Source organism: Elephantulus edwardii, unplaced genomic scaffold (genome assembly GCF_000299155.1).
Source record: "Elephantulus edwardii isolate Elephantulus edwardi_28Jun2011 unplaced genomic scaffold, EleEdw1.0 scaffold00151, whole genome shotgun sequence".
Lineage (NCBI taxonomy): Eukaryota > Metazoa > Chordata > Mammalia > Macroscelidea > Macroscelididae > Elephantulus > Elephantulus edwardii.
This window is the reverse complement of record NW_006399901.1, coordinates 6,622,171-6,631,942: the sequence shown is the minus strand read 5'-3', so window position 1 is coordinate 6,631,942 and position 9,772 is coordinate 6,622,171. Positions and strand designations below refer to the sequence as shown.

Here is a 9,772-nt window from a genome sequence, read left to right as displayed (position 1 = left end):
TAGAGAAGCTGTGGTATATTCACACAATGGAATACTACACTTCATTGAAAAACAAGGAACTCATGCAATATTATTCAAAATGGGTGACCCTGGCGGATATTATACTGAGTGAAATGTCACAGTCACAAAAGGACAAATACTGCATAGTGTCACTGTTGTAAAACGGGACTGACATTAGGATTGGGGGGACCTAAGATAAGGGGATAAATAATGTATACTGTATTGAAACAGATGAGGGAGAGAACTGTTTAAAAGGAATAAAGGATTAGGTATTATTTTCATGACAAGATTTCAAAAAAAGAAATGCATATTAAAGTGGACTGTGAACTCAGGGGAGGGGGGATTCTATAACAAAGAAATATTTCTTTTTTTCAAAGAGAAAAACAAACTTGGGGCAGGGGTGGGCAGGGAGGAAAATGTGCAATGAAGAATGAATGGGGGGAAATTTAATAGAAAGACTATGCTGAAAAAATATTTATGTTGCATTAAAAAAAATTAATAGCTTTTTCTCTGCGTAATCACCATGGCAGCTGGGACTCTGTACACATACCCCGAAAACTGGAGGTCCTTAAAGGCCCTCATCGCTGCTCAGTACAGCGGGGCCCAAGTTCGCTTGCTCTCTGCACCATCCCACTTCCATTTCAGCCAAACCAACCGCACCCCTGAATTTCTCTGCAAGTTTCCAGCCGGCAAGGTTCCAGCTTTTGAGGGTGACGATGGATTCTGTGCGTTTGAGAGCAATGCCGTTGCCTATTACGTGAGCAATGATGAGCTGCAGGGAAGTACCCCAGAGGCAGCAGCCCAGGTGGTGCAGTGCCTGAGCTTTGCCAACAGCGACATAGTTCCCCAGCCAGCACTTGGGTGTTTCCCACCTTGGGCATTATGCACCACATCAAGCAGGGTACAGAGAATGCTAAGGAGGAGGTGAGGCAAATTCTGCGCTTCCTTGACCTTCACTTGAAGACGAGGACTTTCCTGGTAGGTGAATGTGTGACCGTGGCTGACATCACAGTTTTCTGTACCCTGTTGAGGCTCTACAAACAGGTGCTAGAGCCTCTTTACTCCAGGCTTTCCTTAATACCAACAGCTGGTTCCTCACCTGCATTAACCAGCCTCCGTTCCGGGCGGTCCTGGGGGAGGTGAAGCTCTGTGAGAAGATGGCCCGGACCCATGCTAAAAAGTTTGCAGAAAGCCAGCCTAAAAAAGATGTCCCACAGAAAGAGACAGGACCTCGGGAGGAGAAGCAGAAGGCCCAGGCTGAGCAGAAGGAAGATAAAAAGGCCGCAGCAGCTGCTGCTGCTCCTAAGGAGGAGATGGACCAAGGTGAGCAGGCACTCCCTGCCGAGCCAAAGGCCAAGGACCCCTTTGCTCACCTGCCCAAAAGTACCTTCATGTTGGACGAGTTTAAGTGCAACTACTCCAATGAGGACACACCGGCTGTGGCCCTGCCCCATTTTGCGGAGCATTTTGATAAGGACGGCTGGTCCTTGTGGTATGCCAATTACCATTTCTCCGAGGAGCTCACCCAGACCTTCATGAGCTACAGCCTCATCACTGGAATGTTCCAACGATTGGATAAGCTTTGGAAGAACACCTTTGCCAGTGTCATCCTCTTTGGAACCACAATAGCATTTCTGGAGTGTGGGTTTTCAGAGGTCAAGAGCTTGCCTTCTCACTGAGTCCAGATTGGCAGGTGGACTACAGTCCTCCACGTGGTGGAAACTGGATCCTAGCAGTGAGGAGGCCCAGACGCTGGTTCGAGAGTACTTCTGCTGGGAGGGGGCCTTTCAACATGTGGGCAAGGCCTTCAACCAGGGCAAGATCTTCAAGTGAGCCAACGGTTTGTCACTTCGCTGCCTGCACCCACCCTTCGGGGAAAATAGGGGTCACTAAAGAAAACTTTGAAAGGAAACATTGAAAAAACAAACAAAAAAAACAAACCCAAAAAATTAATTTAAAAAAATTTAAAAAAAAAGAAATGGATGGGAAAAAATACAACAAGCAAATGGAAACCAGAAAAAAGCAGTAGTGATATAGTGATATTAATCTCTGATAAGATAAATTTCACTGCAAAATTCATCACAAAGGACAAGGAAAATCACTACATAGTACTTAAAAAGAACATGAGGACATAGCAATAATAAATATCTATGCACCAAATGATAGACCTACAAAATATAAAACAAACATTAACAAAACTGAAAAAGAAAATAGACAATACTACTATAGTAGTTGGAGACTTCAATACACCACTCACAAGAAAAGACAGAACTACCAGAAAAAAACTCAACAGAGATACTGAAGAATTAAATCACACAATAAACCAACTTGATCTCATAGACCTTTATAGGCTAATGCACCAAAAAAAAGCACAGTATACCTTCTTTTCCAACGTGCATGGAACAATCTTGAGAATAGATCACATCTTGGGCCACAAAGCAAGCACAATATTAAATTTATTAAACATAGAAATAATACAGAAACATAGAAATAATACAGAGCATCTTCTCAGACTACAGTGCAACATATTAGAAATCATTAACTGGAGGATAAAGGATAAAAAAACCATACATTTGGAAGTTGAATAACACCTTGTTTGAACATGAGTGGGTACTAGAAGAATTAAAAAAATGAAATTGAAAATTTTCTTGAAACAAATGACAATCTGGGAAACAGCCAAAGCAGTAATCAGAGGTCAATTTATAGCAATAAGCTAACACCTCAAAAGGCAGGAAAAAATTATTCTCTAACCAAACATCTCCAACAAATTGGAAAAAGAAGAGCAAGAAAACCCAACACCCTCTAAAAAACTTCCTGAAATTATAAAAATTAAAGCAGAAACAAATGAAATGGAAAACAGAAAAACAATTGAAACCATCAACAAAAGTAGGAGTTTTTTCTTTGAAAAGGTCAATAAAATTGACAAACCACTAGCAAAGCTAACAAAGGAAAAGAAGAAAAAGACACACTACAAATAAAAGGTGAAATGGGCAACATCACAACAGAACTAAAATAAAAAGGCTAACACTGAAATATTATGAAAAACAACACTCAAATAAATATGAAAACCTAGAGGAAATGGACAAATACTTAGAAATTCACAACCTACCTAAACTGTCACCAACTGAAATTGAACACCTGAACAGACCCATTACGAAAGAAGAAATTGAAAAGGTAATAAACAGACTTCCAGCCAAAAAAAGTCCTGGACCAGAGGGTTTTACAAATGAATTTTACCAAACATTCAGAGAAGAACTGTCACCAATTCTACATAAACTATTTCAGAAAATAGAAAAAGATGGAATTCTCCCAGACTCATTCTATGAAGCGAATGTATCCTTGATACCAAAGCCAGGAAAGGCAAAATAGAAAACGAAAGGCCAAAATCTATCATGAAAACAGATGCAAAAATACTGAATAAAATCCTGGCCAATAGAATCCAACAGTACATTAAAAAAAATAATAATAATTCACTATGACCAAGTGGAACTCATAACAGGTATGCTAGGATGGTTGGAAAACAATCAGTGTAATTCATCACATTAACAAAGCAAAGAACAAGAACCACGTGATCCTATCAATTGATGCAGAAAAGGCCTTTGACAAAATCCAACATCCTTTCCTGATTAAAACACTCAACAAAATAGGATTACAGGGCACTTCCTCAACATAATAAAAAGTATTTACACAAACCAGAGAGCCAACATTGTTCTCAATGGAGAGAGATTAAAGGCATTCCCTTTGAGAACAGGAACTAGGCAAGGATGCCCACTATCACCTCTCCTATTCAGTATTGTATTGGAAGTCTTAGCAAATAAGGCAAAAGAAGGGAATAAGAGGTATTCAAATTGGCAAAATGGAGGTAAAATTATCTCTCTACGCAGATGATATGATAGTATACTTAGAAAACCCTAAAGACTCAGCAAGAAAACTACTGGGCATATTTGATCAATTCAGCAAAGTGACAGGATACAAGACCAACAACATACAAAAATCAATTGGATTTCTCTACAGTGACAAAGAGAATACAGAACTGGAGCTAAGAAAAACAATACCCTTCACAATAGCTAATCACAAGATTAAATACTTGGGAGTAAACCTAACCAGAAGCACAAAGTACCTATTCAAAGACAATTACAAAACATTACTACAAGAAACAAAAAGAGACCTGGAGAAGTGGAAGAATATCCCTTGCTCATGGATAGGAAGACTCAATATTGTGAAAATGACAATACGACCAAAGGCAATTTGAACGTGCAGTTCAATGCAATCCCAATACAAATACCAATTCCATTCTTCAATGAGGTGGAAAAGATATTCCAATATCATTTGGAGTAGAAAGAGGCCCCAAAGAAACAAAGCAATCCTTAAAAAGAGAAACAAGGTAGAAAGCTCCCTGATTTCAAATCCTACTACACTGCCATGGTGGTCAAGACAGCCTGGTAGTGAGTGGTACAATGACAGATATATAGATCAATGGAATAGAATTGAGAACCCAGAAATCAGTCCATCTACCTATGGTCAGCTGATTTTTGATAGGAGAGTAAATCAGTTAAGTGAGGAAAGAGCCTTTTTAATAAATGGTATTGGCAAAAAAAACTATCTGTAGAAAACTCAAGCAAGATCCACACCTCACACCATACACAAAATTCAACTCAAAGTGCATCAAGGAACTAGGACTAAAATCAAGAACTATAAACTTCATTAGAGAAAAGCTTGGAGGAACTCTAAAGGCCATAATCCAAAACATGAACAGTCTTCCAATCATCCTGAAAAAAATCTACAACCAGGAGGGGATAAAATAGATGAATGGTACCTTCTAAGAATCAAATCCCTTATGCACATTCAAAAACTTCTCCAACAGGGTAAAAAGGGAAGCCACAGAATGGGGGAAAAAATACTTGGTAATAACATGTCTGATAAGAGACTTATATCTAGAATGTATAGAATACTTGAGCACCACAACAAGATAAACAATCCAGTTGCAAAATGGGCACAAGATATGAACAGACAATTGACCAAAGAAGACAATTAGATGGTGAACAAACATATGAGGAAGTGATCAAAATCCCTAGAGAGATACAAATCAAAACAACTATGAGATATCATCTCACACCAGTAAGAATAGCAAAATTCAACAGAGCAGCAAACAACAAGTGCTGGTGAGGTTGTGGAGAAACTGGAACCCTTATTCACTGTTGGTGGAAGCGTAAAATGGTGCAACCACTATGGAAGACAGTATAGCACTTTCTCAAAGATTTGGAAATAGAAATACCATTTGATCCAGCAATTCCACTACCGGGAATATACCCTAATGGAACCATAACTGCCACCCAAGCAGATATATGCATACCCATGTTTATTGCTGCTTTGTTCACAATAGCGAAGAGTTGGAAGCAACCCAAGTGCCCATCAACAAATGAATGGATAAACTGTGATATATTCACAATGGAATACTATGTTGCACTGAAAAATGAGGAACTCATGAAATATACAAAATGGGTGACTCTGGAGGACATTATGCTGAGTGAAATATCTCAGTCACAAAAGGACAAATATTGCATAGTGGCACTGTTGTAAAATGGGACTGACATTGGATTGGGGAAAACTTAGGAAAAGAGGGGATAAATAATGTATATGGCATCAAAACAGATGAGGGAGAGAGTTGTTTAAAAGAAATATATGATTAGGTATGATTTTCATGACAAGCGTCCAGAATATAAGAGCAGCATAGTAAAGTGAACTTGGTAGGGGAGGATCGTATAACAATGAAAGAATTTTTTTTTCTTCAAAGAGAAAAGTGAACTGGGGGAAGGGGATGAGAGGGAGTAAAGTGTGCAATAATGTATGAATGGAAATCCAAAGTCTCTGGAAACATTCCTTAAAATTCCTTAAAATTAAAAAAAAAAAAAGAACAACACTTGCTATAGAAGATCAAACATTTTGGCCTTCTTAATGGATTCCATTTCAATGTCAAGGAAAAAAATTCTCATCACTAGACTCATAGGTGACATCATGATAGAATGACATTGTCAATGGCTTCATCTTACTTGGATCTGCAAGCAATGCATTTGGTATCAGCAGTCAGGATATCAAGAGACATATTGCACTGGTAAAGTCTACAGTCAAGGACCTCTCCAAATTACTGAGTAGCAATTATGTTAGTTTGAGATCTAAGGTGTGCCTGGTTCAGAACATGATCTTTTCAATAATTTGCTTTGTATCTGAGATCTAGACAATGAATAAGGATGGCAGAAGAAAAATTGATGCCTTTGAGTTGTGGTGTTGGTGAAGAGTACTCAATATCCCATGAACTGCCAAAAGAACAAACAGATATGTCTTGGAGAAGGAGCAGCCAGAATGCTCCTTGGAAACAAAAGTGATAATGCTCACATACTTTGGGTATATTGCTAGAAGACTCTATTCCTTAAGGGACATTATGCTTGGAAAGGTGGAGGGATGGCAAAAGAGAGGAAGACCTTCTCTTAGATGGATTGACACAGTGATTGCAGCAATGGGCTCAAGTATGTCAGAGATGATGAGAATGGCACAGAACAGGCCAGGGTTCAGGTATGTTGTTCACTGGGTTGCTATGAGTCATGTTCAACTGGACATGCACAGTAACAACAACAAGTAGCTCATTAACCATTTGCCTCCAGGAAGTCCCTGCCTCAGTAGGGCTGGTTTTATTTCTTGTTATTTTGAAAAAAAGGAGCTGATTGGCTTACGGCAGCAGAAATCACCAGTTAACCAGTCCCAGGAAAATATGTAGTGAATGGAGGGAAGGAATTAAGACCACTGGGACTCTACCTTAAGTAACCTGACCTGCATGCACACCCATGTTTATTGCGGCTTTGTTCACAGTAGTAAGGAGTTGGAAACAACCTAAGTGCCCATCAGCAAACAAATGGATAGAGAAGCTGTGGTATATTCACACAATGGAATACTACGCTGCATTGAAAAACAAGGAATTTGTGCAGTATTATTCAAAATGGGTGACCCTGGAAGACATTATGCTAAGTGAAGTATCTTGGTCACAAAAGGACAAATATTGCATGTCACTGTTGCAAAACAAGACTGACATCGGGGTAGGGGGGAGACTGAGAAAGATAATAATGTATACTGCATTGAAACAGATGAGGGAGACAACTGTTTAAAAGGGATATGTGATTAGGTATTTTTGTCGTGACAGGACTCCAGAGCGAAGGCTGCATAGTGGAATGGACCTGGGGGAGGGTTTGTAAAACAATAAAATATTTTTTCTTTTGCTTTTCCAAGAGGGTAGTGTACTGGGGGAGAGGATTGGGAGGGGAGAAAAGTGCAACAACAAATGAATGGAAATCCAAAGTCTCTGTAAATTTTCATTGAAATTAATAATAAATTAAGAAAAAATTAAAAAAATAACCTGACCTGAAGCTAGGGGTTGGGGGGTGACCTGTAGGATTCCTGACTTCATTGGAGAGATGTGTTCTAGAACCTAGACAATGTGCTGTGGCCAATTCTTTAAAATTACACCCAATCCCTGCTGAGCAAACTCCTGGAATGTTCCCAGACTATTCTCATGAACCCAGGAATGTTTCTTCCTTGAGAAAAACCTCATCACTCTGTCTTTCTTCCCCTAGGCATTTCTCAACTCCACCCTCCTTGGAATAAAGAGCCAGCTGCTCAGGCCACAGGGATTTTAGACACAGCCCTCAAGGCCACTAATGAGATCAGACAATGGGATGGTTCTCAGAAATAATCTTTTGTTTTGTTTTCTCAGAAATAATCTTAAACAATCTTGCCAATTTTGCTCATCTAACAGATGGGGAAACTGCACCAAAAGAAATAGGCACTTAGAACAATTTGATGGCAGACTTAAGGATAGTAATTCAGGTCACTTGACAAGTTGGCCTGGGTTGCCTGTCAAGGTAGGAAGAGCGGAAGAGGGCATTTCTATAATCACCAACTTCCTCATCTTCACCATCTTTGTGGAGTTTATGTCTTGTGTTCAACCATACTCCAAGTAAATTCATGTTGTTGTTGTTGTGTATTATCATGTCAGCACCAACCCATACCTGACCCTCCAGTGGGTTTTCAGAGGCAGTTAATTGCATGGAAGGAGATTGCCCATCTTTTTCCTGAGAAGCAGCTGATGGATTTGAACTGTGCATCTTTGGGATTGACTCATAACTTTTTACCAGTGGGCTACCAGAGGTCCTTATTATTCTTATTATGATATTTATTCCTTTACAGATTAAGGAACTGAGGCTCTGAGTGACCATATTACTTGCCCCAGATCAACCACCTAGAAGTGGTAGAGCTTGGGTTTGATTCCAAGTCTGTCTGTCCTACACCAGAAGCTATGCTTTTCTCTTTATCTGAGGCACTTACAATCAGTGCATGATTTGTGACTGTTAGCATTGCAGGAGGCAGCTCTGGTGGCCTAGTGGTAGGAGTTGTGCTGCTAACCCAAAGTCATACAGTTTGAATCCACCAGCAGCTCCTTCAGTGGGAGAAGGATGGGCAATCTTACATACATTTTACAGCCTCTGAATACACACTGGAGCATCAGCTATGAGTCAGCTCTGACTCGGCTGTGACTAAAATCAACAGCAACAGCATTGCAAGTATCACGGAACACAGATTGCCTAGCAGAAGCAGACACTCTGGAAATGACAGAGGAGCTGAATCAAATAAAGAAGTCTGGTGTCATAAGTTGCCGAGGCATGGTGCTACCACCCTCTTGCTCTCACCTGCAGGGCAAAGGAAACTGTGGTGGTGGTGGTGGTGGTGGTGGTGGTGGAGGGTGATAGAGGGTGATGGAGATGGTGGTGGTAAGATGTCTGGCCAGGATCCGGTATGAGCAGCAGAAGCAGATTATCACCAAGGACTTGGTCATAACTAAGATGAGGAACCAAGATGAGGAACAACATCACCAACCAGGTCCTTCGGTCTTTGGTGGAAACTTCTAGTTCAGGTGTGTCGGTACTGAGCCTGTGTGAGAAAAGTGATTACAGAAGAGACAGGAAAAATCTTCAAGAAAGAAAAGGCAGTGAAGAGAGCTATTGCTCACCAGCATTTCAGTAACTGTATATGTCACTCTTCCCCTTTGGAGCGCGACCAGGCTTTTCATTCTTAAGGGAGGTGATTTAGTGAAAATTGACCTTGGCATCCATGTGGATTGCTTCATTGCTAATGTGGCTCACACTTCTGGGGCTGATGCAGCTGAGGGAACCCCAGTAATAGGGCAGAAACAGATGTCATTAAAGCAGCTCACCTTTGTGCTGAGGCTCCCCTTCGCTTGGTTCAAACCTGGAAACCAGAACACACAACGGACAGGGTGAAGTGCACACCAATAGAAGGTATGCTGTTACACCAGTTGAAGCAACATGGAGGAAAAGACCCACTGTCCAAAATCCCACAGACCAGCAGAAAGACCATAAAAAGGTTGAATCTGAAGCATGTTCTTGTCAGCTCAAGAGAAGGCAAGGCCAAAAATGCAGGACAGAGAACTACCATTTATAAATGAGATCCTGCCAAACAATATGCCCTGATAATGAAAATTCCACATCCTTTTTCTGTTGGTTTTTTTTTTTAATTTTTTATTATTTCAAGGGGAGCTCTGGTGGCCTAGTGGCAAGGAGCTGCAACTACAATCCCAGAGGCAAACGGTTCGAATCCACCAGATGCTCTGCTGGGGAAGGAGGGACAATCTCCTCCTGTACCAGTCAGATCTGATTTGACGGTACACGCACACAAAAATAATAAAAAATTTAAAAAAATGTTATTA

At 40.4% G+C, this 9,772-nt stretch overlaps 2 pseudogenes; both read left to right on the top strand.

Moving 5' to 3' along the window:
* Nucleotides 1-523: 523 nt before the first annotated feature.
* On the top strand, nt 524-1,833 carry LOC102876778 (annotated as a pseudogene).
* A 6,968-nt stretch (nt 1,834-8,801) lies between these two features.
* Nucleotides 8,802-9,772, top strand: part of LOC102876377 — a 17,238-nt pseudogene continuing 16,267 nt past the window's right edge.